Source organism: Pipra filicauda, unplaced genomic scaffold (assembly GCF_003945595.2).
Source record: "Pipra filicauda isolate LSUMZ 115617 unplaced genomic scaffold, ASM394559v2 scaffold446_size559374_pilon, whole genome shotgun sequence".
In the NCBI taxonomy this organism is placed as follows: domain Eukaryota; kingdom Metazoa; phylum Chordata; class Aves; order Passeriformes; family Pipridae; genus Pipra; species Pipra filicauda.
In genome coordinates, this window is record NW_024104583.1 from 19872 (window position 1) to 32363 (window position 12492).

Consider the following 12492-nt stretch of genomic DNA (forward strand, 5'->3'; position numbering starts at 1 on the left):
ACTTTATATTTTATTCATTTGCAAGGAATATATAAACCTTGGGGAGGGGGGGGGAGAGGGTTTATATGGTGCTAGAAAATAGAATCGTGGAGTGGTTCATGCTGGAAGGGACCTTAAGGATCATCTCATTCCTGGACAGGGAACAAAGTATTTACAAATTCATGTCAAAGGCAAGGAATTTTTTTTCTTTTTTTTTTTTTTTCTCTCCACGGGGTGGGGGGGTGGGGGGGGGAGAGAAAAAAGAAAAAAAAGAAAGAGGAAACTGGGAAGATGGAAGGGTTTTGTTTTGACAGCTCCTAAACGACGCCGTTCATTTCACAAGCGGTGCGATGTTTCAGTTAAACATTTCCCAGGCAGGATACGCTCCCTTCTCCCCTTTGAAGCGCCGGCTTTCCAGAGAAAAGTTTGACTCAAATCAGAAAGTGGGAGTGTGGTGGGAAAAACAAGCCGAGGGAGAGGCGAAAGAAGCCGTTCCAGGCCAAATGACACATTTCGAGATTTCTGGCACCCTCTCCCCCAGTCCTGTTCGATTGGAAGCAGGGAAAGTCTCCAGGTTTGTTTTCAGCTGAGGTTGTGTTTTTCCCAGGATACAGCCTCAGGAGCTCCAAGGATGAGCAAGGAGGTCCTGGCTGAGCCAACGGTGTCTCGTGGCTGGGCGATGCTGCCAGCTTGGGAAAAGCCTGTCCTGCCCCCTGGAAAAAGGGGTTTGACTCCACTTACCTGCAGAGAGGTTGAGCTTTTCCCTTCTGCCTGGCCACACTCCTTCAAAAAACAGGCACTGAGTGACCTGAAAGGAAATTTGTCCTTTCACAGGTCTATAAGACACCTTTTAATGTGGACAAGCAGCAGCCCTCTCCCTCCCCTGCACCAGGGAATTACATTCCCAGGTGACTGTGCAATGTGCTTTTGAACAGAAGTGCCTCCCACCCCCATCACAAAAGGTTAAATCTGAATTTAAAGAAACTACATGAAATAAAATTAGGTGGATAAATGTTTTGGCAGAGCGCTGCCTGCGGGGAACTCACTGGTCATTTAAGCAGAGGATTAGTAGTTGTTATGTTTTTGTTCCAATAACAATGCTGGAATTGCTTTGTAAAGCAGCCAGAAGTCCCCAACAAAGCCAGAGACGGCTCCTTAGATAATGAAATTTCAGAGGCTTTGAAATGCCTGGGCAGCTGCATCGAGGAAAAGTGTCACCAATCTGCCTTTTGATAAGGGAAGTTCCTCAGACACGGAGCAGACCTCTTTGCCTCTTTTCTCAGACACAGAGCAGACCTCTCTGCCTCACCTCCTCTCCTTGTTTTCCATAAAATCAGAGCTGGAGCCCAGCCCGAGCTGCCCCTTGCTCCCTGGCAGGATTTATCAGCTCCCAGTGTTGCTCCTGAAGCTCCTGTCCCGGGGGACACGAGGCTCTCCAGGCCTGGAGCTGCTCCAGAGGCTCAGGGAGACACGAATCCCCCTCGGGATTTGCTGTGACCTTCACACACATCCTCCTCAGCTTCCCACCTCCTCCCAGCACCCCCAGGGCACAGCCCTGGCCCTCCCCTGCTTTGCCCTGGGAAGCAAGAACTGCTCTGAGAACCAGTGGCCAAGGCACGGGGAGGGAATTTAAAAGCCAGACCCCCCAAACCTCCCCTTTCCTGGCAGGGATTCTCTCCGAGCTGCTCCCCCTGGGAAGCTCCAGGTGCAGGACAGCACTCCGAGGGATCCTGCACCCTCCTGTCCCTGCGAGCTGGGTCCCTGCACCACCCCTGAGCCCACAAACCCAGCAGGACCATCCGCTCCTGGGGAGGGACAGGCGATGTGGGAGCCCAGAGCAGTGGGATCTGCCTTCCCCGCCCCTCCCGGGCACCTGGAGGGCTGGATGTGGTGGGACAGCACCGGCAGAGGATCCCCGCATCCCTGCTGGCAGCCCCCTGCTCCCGGCTCGCCCTCCCCGCCCCTCCTAGGCTGGGCTTGGGGTCTGCAAAACCCGCCCCGTGAGCCGAGACCAAGGGCTGTGGAAAAGTTCGCGGATCCAACCACTGGAGGCTGCTCTGGTTATACATAAATCACCTCTGAGCACTGTCAGGCGCGGAAAACAGCCCAGGGAAATAAAGGGAGGCTTTGGAGAGTTCCAGAGCTGCCGTTCCCCGGTTCTGCTCCCCGTGCATCCAAATCCACCGTGGGCTTCAGAGCCCAGATTAAAGAGCAGGAATCAACCCCTTCCCTGGATGCTGCGGGTCCAAAGCCCCCTGGAAGGCACAGGAGCCAGACTTTGTTACCCCCAGTCCTAAACAGAAAGAGGGGATGTTCCATGTTCCACCCAGCATGTGCTGTTCCTCTGCAGAGGTCTTTTCAGCCGTAACAATTCCGTGATTCCAGCCACACGATGAAGGGGCTTTGCACAAATGGGATTTACTGGAAGTGCCCGGGAGGGATTTTGGGCTCAGCTGAGGGGCAAAAAACACCAGCCTGGGGAGGAAAATCGCAGAACCATTAAGGTTGGAAGAGATGTCTGAGCTCATCGAGTCCAACCACGAACCCACCACCACGTTCACCATTAAACCACGTCCCCAGGTGCCACATTCACACGTTTTTTGAGCACTTCCAGGGGTGGTGACTCCACCGCTGCCCTGGGCAGCCTGTGCCAGGGCTTTGCAGCTCCCTGTGGCACAGGCTGTCCCGTGACTGCACCGAGGGTGAAGCACTGCAGAGGTGGGTTCTCTGCCTCAGAGTGTGTCACAGGGGATTTACCCCAAAGGCTGAGGTCGTGTGGTCACTCAGCCCAGGGTGGGATCCACCCTTTATCAAAGCAGTGATGTAATAAAGACCAATCTTCACTCTTCACTTGCCTGCACTTAGGTCAGGGATAAGGATTTCTTTTGCCCTGCTTGAGCATGGGCAGAAATCCCAAAGCTCAAGGGACCCACCCTGCCAGGGGCTTCTCCCCATGTGCAGCCCACCCTCCCCATCCTGGTCACCCCCAGCACCTCTGGGGCAGTTCTGTGCTCTTCAATCCCCTCCCACACCAAAAATAAATATCTGCCTGCCTGTAAGAATCGTGCTGGAGGGCTGGGGAGCCTTGGCAGGGAGGATGAGCAGCAACACAAGCCCTCTGTGGCCAGCCCAGCCCAGCCCCAGAGCAGAGCCGGGGCTCCACCGATTCGCTGCTGGAGGGGCCACTTGAGCCCTGGCAGCGCTGAGCTGTTTTCCATTAAAAGAAAGGAAAAGGAGGAGGAAATAGCCGGCACCGGGCTCATTGTCTGACAGCTGTAAAACCCGCAGAGCCTCAATTTGTGCGGGCCCGTGCAGGGGGAGGGAGGGAGAGAGGGAGGGAGGCAGCTGCTTTGCTGCAGACTCTCGCTGTTTATGGGCACTTACTCCGACCTGCTCCTGGATGCGTTTTTCCTGTCGTGTTCTGCCTTGTTCAGGTCAGGAGCAGCCCGGGAGACCTTGAAGCTGCTACAGGGCAAGGAGGTTAAAAAAGAAAAGAAGAGAAAAAAAAAAATCAAAGGAAGAAAACCAGCTAAAAAAAAAACCAAACAAACAAAAAAAAACCAACAACAACAAAAAAAAACACCAAACAAAAACAACCAGAAAGTTGGTGGTAAAATATGCCGTGAAATCCTGATGTTCTCTGCCGAGCTGGGCACTGCAGCTTGTCACAGCCTGTCAGCAGAGCAGCTGGGGCACAGGCCAGGCCTTCTCCTGGCTGGTGGGATGGGTGGTGTTGACCTGAGACTCATCATGTTCCAACCCTCATGAAGGTGTCAGGTCACACCTGGTCACATATCCCCAGCTGGAAGGGACCCACAAGGATCATCCAGTCCAGCTCCCAGCCCTGCACAGACACCCCAGTAATCCCACCCTGTCCTTCAGAGCGTTGTCCAAACCCTCCTGGAGCTCTTGGGGCTGTGCCCATTGCCCTGGGGAGCCTGGTCAGTGCCAACCACCCTCTGGGGGAAGAACCTTTCCCTGAGATCCAACCTGACCTGCCCTGGCACAGCTCCAGCCATTCCCTGGCTGCTGTCCCTGCTCCCAGAGGGCAGGGATGGAGCTGCCCCTCGGGAGGAGGCTGGAGGTTGCCACGAGGTCTCCTCTCATCTCTTCTTCCCCTTCTCCAGGCTGAACAAATGGAAGAGAACTGCTCCAGCTGCTCCCCCCTCCAAAGGCAGCACAGCCAAGGCATCCACGAGCCCCATTAACAGGGATTCTGAGCTCCTCACACTCTCTGGAGGCTGAGATGAAGGTCACATCTCTCTTGCACAGCACAGTGATGTTCAAACAGAGCCAGCCAAGGCTCAGCCAGCAGAGCCCGCAGGGTACAGGGGTGGGAGAGGAGCTGGGGCCCTGTGACTCTCTCCCCCCACCCTCCCCGTGTGCCCAGAGCCCCACACTCTGAGCTGAGCCCTCGTGACACCCCCGACTGCAGGAGCTCAGGTTCTACTCTCGGCAAATCCAAAACCCCTCCGGGAAAATCTGCTTTGGAGGAGAAAGGATTTGCAGCTACGTCAGGGTGGAAATCGGGGCCAAGTCCTTGGCAGATTCCCAGGGACTCCATCCAGGGAGGCTGGGACGTGTCTGTGGTGGCTTCCTGGGCCGAGGAGCTCTGGCTGTGGCCACGGACAGGGAGCTGCAGGGCCTTGGAGAGCCCGTGGCTGCTGTTCCCACAAAGCCTCTCCATTGGCCGTGGCTCTGAGAACCCCAGCAGCTCAGCTCGAATTTCTAAAGCAGCAAGAACAGCTTAGGAGCTCAAATATAAAGTCAGAGGGAGTTGGGTGCCTAATTCCATTCAATCTCCTTTCTAATTCCTCGCCTTAGGGCTTTGAGGAAGTGGCTGGTTTGATTCGATGGAGGAAAAAAAGCTGCTCCATTAGCAGGTCTGATGTTTGAGAGGTTTCTTTCAGGCTGTGATGAAGCCCAGCACCCTCCATCAGGCTGTTCTTGCTGCTAGATCCTATTTTCCCTTCAGTGACATTATGTCTTAAACAGGCTTTCACTGTAATAACATTTGCAGTAATGAAATCACCCGGCTGGGCCGCTCCTTTTAACAGCGAAAATATCTGAGCTGGCTACAAAGGGAGATTTAAATGTCACAGAGAATGTGCTGGATGTGTCCATCAGAAGATAAGGTTTCTCTTTGTGGATGAAGGGAGCCGTGGTGGTGACTGCTGGGCACGGGGAGGACAAAGGCTCACCCTGAATAGGGGATGAGGAGGCTGGGGAGGGAAGCAGGGGATGGGACGAGGGAAAGGCTCTGATACAGAGAGCTTTTAAAATCCCTCCCTGGCTCGAGGGCTCCTGCAGATGTGGCAGCGTTAAGGCACTGCATTTGCAAGTGAAATGAGTCAAAATCACCTCTTTTCCCTTATTTTTTCCTCCCTTCCCCTGAGCAGCCCGACCCGGTGGGTGCCCACGGCAGGGCTGGGATGAGATGGGCTCTGAGGTCCCTCCCAGCCCAAACCATCCCGGGATCCTGTGCCTTGATCCAAAATTTGATCCAAATCCTGCCGGGTTTGCTCTCCCACAGCAGCTGGCTGGGCAGGGCTGGGGAGGGAGGGAGGGAAGGAGCTGGGACTGGGGGAGAACGATCCCAGCAGTGCCGCTCTGGGAAGCTTGGGAAGGCCTTGGCAAGGCAAGAGTTAAGGGATATGAACTTTAATATCCACTTAGCCAGAAGGGTGGCCTGGCTCGAGCTCAGCCCCAGTGCCAGCTCCCTCCCACAGCCCCTGGCTCTCCCCAGCAGCCAGAAATCCTCATTTTCCTCGTGGGCACTCGAGACTCCGTGGGGCTGATTTGCTCCAGCTGATTCAGACCCCAAAGCGACGTCTGGAATCCAGGAACAGCCCTCCTGAAAAATCCGGCTGCTCCATTTCCCAGTATGCAAATTCCTCCTTGCTTATCCCAAAGCAAAGCTCTCACTCGATTGATTTATTCCAACAAAAAGCTAAAAAAAAATTCCCAAAGCCAGTTGTAAAACTCTCCACACCTCCCAGGCAGGATTTCACCAGCACACTTTGCTGTGCCTCAGGCCTGTTGGTTTGCTTTGGTTTTGTTTTTTCTTTTCAGTTTCGGGGTTTGTTTATTTATTTATTTTTTGTTGAGAAACAGCTCCGGCGACAACTTGAAGGGTCACATTAGGAACCATCACATCTCACTGCTGGCTCTTAATGGGAACATGACTTGTACCTCCAGCCTGGCTTTCCATCTGCTCCCGGCACAGGCAGTAATGTCACAGCCAACACGGAAAGTACTCGTGTTCCAAGGAGAGCAGAGCAATAAGGAAAGAAGGAAAACACATCAGAGCTGATGATTTAGCCCGAGAAAGGGCAGATCCCCCCCCCTCCAAAATGCCCTATGTGCAAGGAACAACCTTTCCTCATCAGGAATATTTGGTGCAACGGGAAGAGAGACCAATTCTCCCCCTTCTGCTTTTTTTTTTTTTTCATGAATGTTAATTTTAGCAAAAAAAAAAAAAAAAAAGAAAGTAAAGGTCATGAAGGACAAAAGATTGGGAGGTGGTAAAAAACAAACCTTCTCCTCCCTCCCCAAAGACCCGGCAGTCTGAGCTGCTTTGCCTAATGGAAACAGGCAGCAGAGAACATTTTGGCTTTAATAATTCTAATTATTCCACGGTATTGTGAAATAAATTAGAAACCCAAATGAAATCAGCGTCCCATGGCACTGGGAGATGCGCAGGCACAGGATGCAGGTATCCAAACCCATCCCGGGCTCTGTCTTGCGGAGACGAGACGGAAAATAATAGAAATTATGCTCAGGAAGGGGAGAGAAAATTAAACACACGGTGGCTGCTGCAGAGTCACGCAGGGGGCTGAGGCAAACCCAGCCCTGGGCCACAGCTTTCCTGGTCCCAATGGGGCTGTTTTCCGTGGCCCTTCTCCCCAGGGATGCACAGCTGTGATTCCCTGACCTGGAGGCTCCAGCAGCTCCCAGTCCCTCAGGAATGAAGCACCTCTGGAGCTGGGAAATGCCCAGGGATTGGGCACTTCACGGGCTGTGAAATCCAGGAGGATCTGAGGCAGCCCCAGGAGCATTTTTGGGGAGCTTCCTTGGAGACACTGCCCCACGGGGAGGATCTGAGCAGGGAAGAAACTCCCTTTTATTTCCAGTAAGGGAGCAGAGGATCCCCAGCCCTTATCCCCAGGCCCTGGGCACGGCATCCAACTCTCCAGGAGCCTTCAGCACTTGTTCCTGGAGCAGGTGAGCGGGAGGACAATTCACAGAGCCACAGATGGGAGCTAAGGACCAAAAATAGACTTTCTCTCGGAGGCAGCAATTTATCAGCATCCTCATCCATCACGCTGAGGGCTGAGAGGCCAAACAAACCACCCTGCTCCCAGCTGCTGCCATGCCACAGGGGAAGGGAGATGCCTGGGGAGAACTTGGCTGAGCCCAGCGAGAGCTGCTGCCTGGGCAAGAGCCCGTCCTCCCTGATTTCCCCAGAGGGATCCCAGTGCAGAATTCCTGGCACCTCCCTGGCCATGGCCATCTCTGCTCTGCCAAAGGGGAGTTTTCCTGCCCAGCCCTCGCTGCCCAGCCAGGCCTGGGGCTGTGGCAAACATCCAAGGGGCAGCAGTACCTCAGGAACAGCCTTTATCTCCTCCTCACACCTGGCACGTTTAATGGAAATATTCTCCCATCTGAGGGGGGTGGGTTTGAGCCACCTGCAGCAGGTGTTCACAGGGATGCCCACGGGGAAGCAGGACAACGTGGGGAAGGAGGATAACAGCAAGCACTGCCATCCCTGGCACTGAAACACAGAGTGTGGCACGGAGGCTCTGGAGGGAAAACCCACAAAGATTCTGTGCAAGGCCCCAGGTTTTTCCAGGTGATTCACAAAGGGAGAGTCCCTCACTCCTGAGTCGGTGCCTGAGGGACCCTGGGGTCCCTCCCCAGATCCCCTGGCAGGGATAAATCCCAGAGAGTGGCACTGAAGGGGAAGCAGAGCAGGATCAAAAGGCTGGGCTGAGTCTGTGTGACAGTCCCTGGGTCTGTGTGACAGTCCCTGGGTTGGTGTGACAGTCCCTGGTTTGGTGTGACAGTCACTGGGTTGGTGTGACAGTCCCTGGGTTGGTGTGACAGTCCCTGGGTTGGTGTGACAGTCACTGGGTCTATGTGACAGTCCCTGGTTTGGTGTGACAGTCACTGGGTTGGTGTGACAGTCACTGGGTTGGTGTGACAGTCCCTGGTTTGGTGTGACAGGAGGAGCTGAGCTGGTTTACACCGTTCCTGTAGGAAATCTGAGTCGGTTCAGGACCAAAGGGAGCTCTGCTAAGCCAAAGCACGTGTCCACCACCCTGTGTGTGCCCTGCAGCACAGCCCAGCACTGCAGGGCTCTCCAAGCCGGGATTCAGACCCGCAGATCTGCACCTCCCAGCCCTTCCCTGGCCGTTCTGCCATCACACTGGCGGGGCTTTGGTGAGTCTGGGCATCCAGAGCTCCTCCTGTTCCCTTCCAACCCGCCTTGCTGAGCACCCGGAGGCCGAGGGGGAGCAGAGCCGGTGCCTCTCCCAGGCAGGGCTGGGCTCTCCGGGCTCAGCCCTTTGTTCTCTCCCCTCTGGGGAGCCCTTTCCGCTGCCTGGGACTGCCTTTCTCCCCAAAAGCGACAGTGGCCATTTATTCCGTGCTCACAAATCCCTGAGAATCTCCTGGAGACACATCATTCCTGCCACTCTCCCCCTCACAAGGAGCCGCTGCCCCTGTCAGCCTCCCTGGCGGAGGGAAGGAAGGATGCCGGGGATGACCCATCCATCATTTTTACGCCCGGAGCGCGGCTCCCCGGCTGCATCCTGATCGCTCCCGGTCCCCGGCGCCGTTTTTCACGAGGATTGCTGAGGATTGGTTTGTGCTGCCCCCGTTCCAGGGGCGCTGATGACCGACCATTGTCGTCCGGAGCAAAGCTTTAAATTTAAAATTAACGCTCCGGCGGGAGGCGGGGGGGAAACCTGTCCCAGCCATACATCTTCCCTGCTCCTCTCCCTCGGGGGAGGTGCAAGGAGTGGATGGGGGAGCGAGGGGGTGGGGGAAAAGCCTGGCAGGAGGAGTTTGGGTTGTGGTGAAAAGGGGGGAGAAGCGAGGGGAGGTTTCTGTGCTCGAGCTGAGGTTTGGAAACTGGGAGATCCTCTGGAAACTGGGAGATCCTCTGGAAACTGGGAGATCCAGTCAAGGAACGGCCGTGCAGGGAGGGAGGATGATGCCAGAACATAATGATGGGAGCTGATGGGAGCTCAGGGCGTCCTAATTTCTGGCCCACGAGGTGCAGCTGCTCCTGAGAGCGTGCCAGGCTCTCCGAGGCTGGGCTCTGCCAGGCTCTGGGCACTGGCACAGCGCTGGGCAGGGCACTTCCATCCCAGTCACAGCCTCTGCACTCAGATGTCAGTGTGACAGGGCCAGCCTGCAAGGTTACACAGGCTGGGGCTGGATTAGCTTGGTCCTGCTCAGGCTTGGATTCCTTCACTTCCCTGGGCATTCCCGGCTCCTAAAAACTGCCCTTATGAGTCCAAGAATGATTATTAACCAAACCAAAGCACAGCTCCCAGTGCTTTAGGAAGGCAGCAGGACCAGGCAGCATTCCCTCATTTCCTCTCCAGAGGAGGGTGAGAATGTGCAGTACCTAAAAATAGCCCTAAAACTGGACCTGGAGTGAGTCCCTTCCCTTGCAGAGCTGCTGGACTCCTCCCAGCCCCTCCTGTGAGCTGATTCTGAGCCTGGTCCTGCCATCTGGGATCAGTGCCCTCCCCTACCCTGCGTGTTCTGGCACCTCTGTCCATGCGGAATTAATCCCAAATGTCATCCTGTCCCCTCACACGGGGTCAGGAACTGGCTCCTGCTCCCTGGGTGCCTGACTGAACCCCCCCCTGCCCTGTCACTCAGACCCTGGGACACCTCATTTTAACACAGGAGAGCACTGAACACGGGAGCAAGGGGTTGGAAAAGACCTTCTGGACCCCGAGGTTGAGATCTTTGAGACACAATTCCATTCATGCCCTACTAAAACCATCAGGCTTCCTCTCCCAGTGCCCTCAGTCCAGGATGAGCCTTTCCAAAACAGGTATCTCTCTAATTTCCCAAGTTTACCCACACTGAGGTTGCTCTTGAGCCAACAGTGTCCTTCAGTTTAAACAGCAACCCCAGCACTCCCACTGTCAGCAGGAAGAGCGAATTAGGAGCCTGCAGGGGCTGTTCCTGCCCCAAAAATGTCGTGGTGAGGCAGCTCTGAGGGCTCTGCTCAACACGGGCAAAGGAAAACACGAGGAGTGGGGAGAAGTTTCCAGTTTCCAGCTGCTGGGTCCCCTGGGAGCAGGGAAAGGGGGAGAGGGAGGGATGTTCTCTCTGCCTTTGGGCTGGACCTCCATCAGACTCCTTCATGTCAACAGGAGGGAGACTGAACCCTAATGAATCCTTCACCAGTTACATGAAATTTATTCTTTTGATTTCCCTTTCTCCCCCCATCTCGTTTCACGTGGGCTGGGTTGGTTGTTGTTGGTTTGTTGGGGTTTTTTTCCCCCCTTTTATTTAATGTTCCTTTTCTGGCAGCTCCTTCTTTTTGCTTCTCTCCAATTTAAAACATGGTTAAAAAGCTGTGGTTGATTCCAATTAAATACCCCCTTTGGGATTACCCAAACACACACACACACACTCACACAAGGACCCCCCCTCTTTGATTGTTTCCATGGCAACGTATTTAAATATCTCATTCACTGTGTCCAAGTGAGGAGCTGAAGGATTTGGAGGAGCTCTTTCTTTCCCTGCTCCCTCACCTCCCTCCTCCCCCAGATTACTCCTGCTGGAGCTGTACCTGCTGGGATCCACAGCCTGCCCTCTCCAGGCTTTGGCTGGAGTGCAGGATGCAGCAGGAACACGTCCTGTGTACTCCTGCAATTCCAGAGGAGGAGGATTAAGCCACTAATACCTGGATTACAACAACACAGAGCTGCTGTGATGGCTCAGGGATGGTGGGGAAGGGCTCTGCAGCTCTGGAATGTGTGTCCTGCTTGTTAAAGGGGCTCTGCAGCGACCTGGGCTCGTCCTCTTGTTCCTTAATGGAAACAAAAAGCTCTGGAGCCGTTTCCCTCCTCTGCTCCTTCCAAATCCCACTGAAGTCGATGCAGCAGAGCCCAGGATTCCTCCCAGCTGCTGCTGATTTAACTCAGAGTCCATCTGCAGGTTCCATTTGCCCTTGTTCTTCTCCTCCTGGAAGCTCTGAGGCAAGAGCAGCTTCCACACGCCCCTGGAAAGACTCCTCAGAGATCAGGGCTCTGCAAACCCCTGATTGATTTGGGGAGGGTGTGTGTGGTAATGTTCCTTGTTTTCCTATTTCATCTCAGCTCTGATTTCTTCCTGGCAATTTTAGCAGCTGAATCACGGCAAGAACATCACACAAATTCCACTCTCCTTAAAGAAAGGGGAAGGGAAATGAAAAAAAAAAGCTTGAAAACACGAAGCAAGGACCTGCAGAAGCAGAGGATGAAGCTGAGGGTGCCTTTCAGCGTTGCTAAACTTGGGACTCTTTAAAAAAAGAGATCAAGATGCTTCTGGGTGATGCTTCATAATTTCTCAGTGCTGGGCAGAGACCGCAGAGACTCGTGGAAGGGTTCACATCTGTAAATATTTTATTCCTCTGCCCAAACCCCATGTGGTTCCAGCACATGCTGCTCCCTGTTCCGGCACTAGGACTGAATTATAAATGACCAGGGTGGAGAGGACCTGGCCAGGAAAAGAGAACAAAAAGCACTTCCATGGGCATGATCTGAGGGTGAGGTGCTGGTGGAGAGAGAGGGGGAAGAGTTGTGGTTCATCCCAGATCTGCTCAGGGAACTCTGCAAGGACAAGCATTTCATACAGCTTTCCCTTCCTCCTGTTTTATCCCGTGTCATTCCAGCAAGGTCTTTAACAAATGAAAACCCTGGGAGCAGTCAATAGCAATTACAGGGATTTATCACAATTGCCAATCAAGGGGTGTTGGGAAGGCTCATCCTCCTTGTTTAAAGGAGCTTTCAGTGCCCACAGGCCACAGGCTGCCTTTAGGAAATCAACTGCAGGACAATTCCAGCTCCCGTGGTGTTCCATGACCCCAGCAGACACCTTGGAGCTCAATTCCTCCCCCCGGTTGTTTTCTAGCCCTCAGCTCAAAGCCTGAAACAATTATTTTGTGGTTTTGAAGGCAGGGAGGGTGTCAGAACACAGGGAGGGTGTCAGGCAGAACCCAGGGTATCAAACAGAACCCAGGCTGCCCTTGGCCAGCGCTGGAAGGGGATGTGAGAAGGCTCTGGCCACACTTAGCCCTTGGTTTGCTGCTCCACACCTTCCTGGCCGGGAGTTCTGCCTTTGGCTGTGCTGAGCCAGCTGCTGTTTTAACTTGGAGACAAAACCAACACACCTCGAGGCAAAATTCAGCTGTGCCTGGGGGTGCAAACTCTCCCTCCCAGATGATTAATGCACATTTCTAAGGACTTTATTCCCTGCTGATAGTGCTGCCCTGAGGAGAAC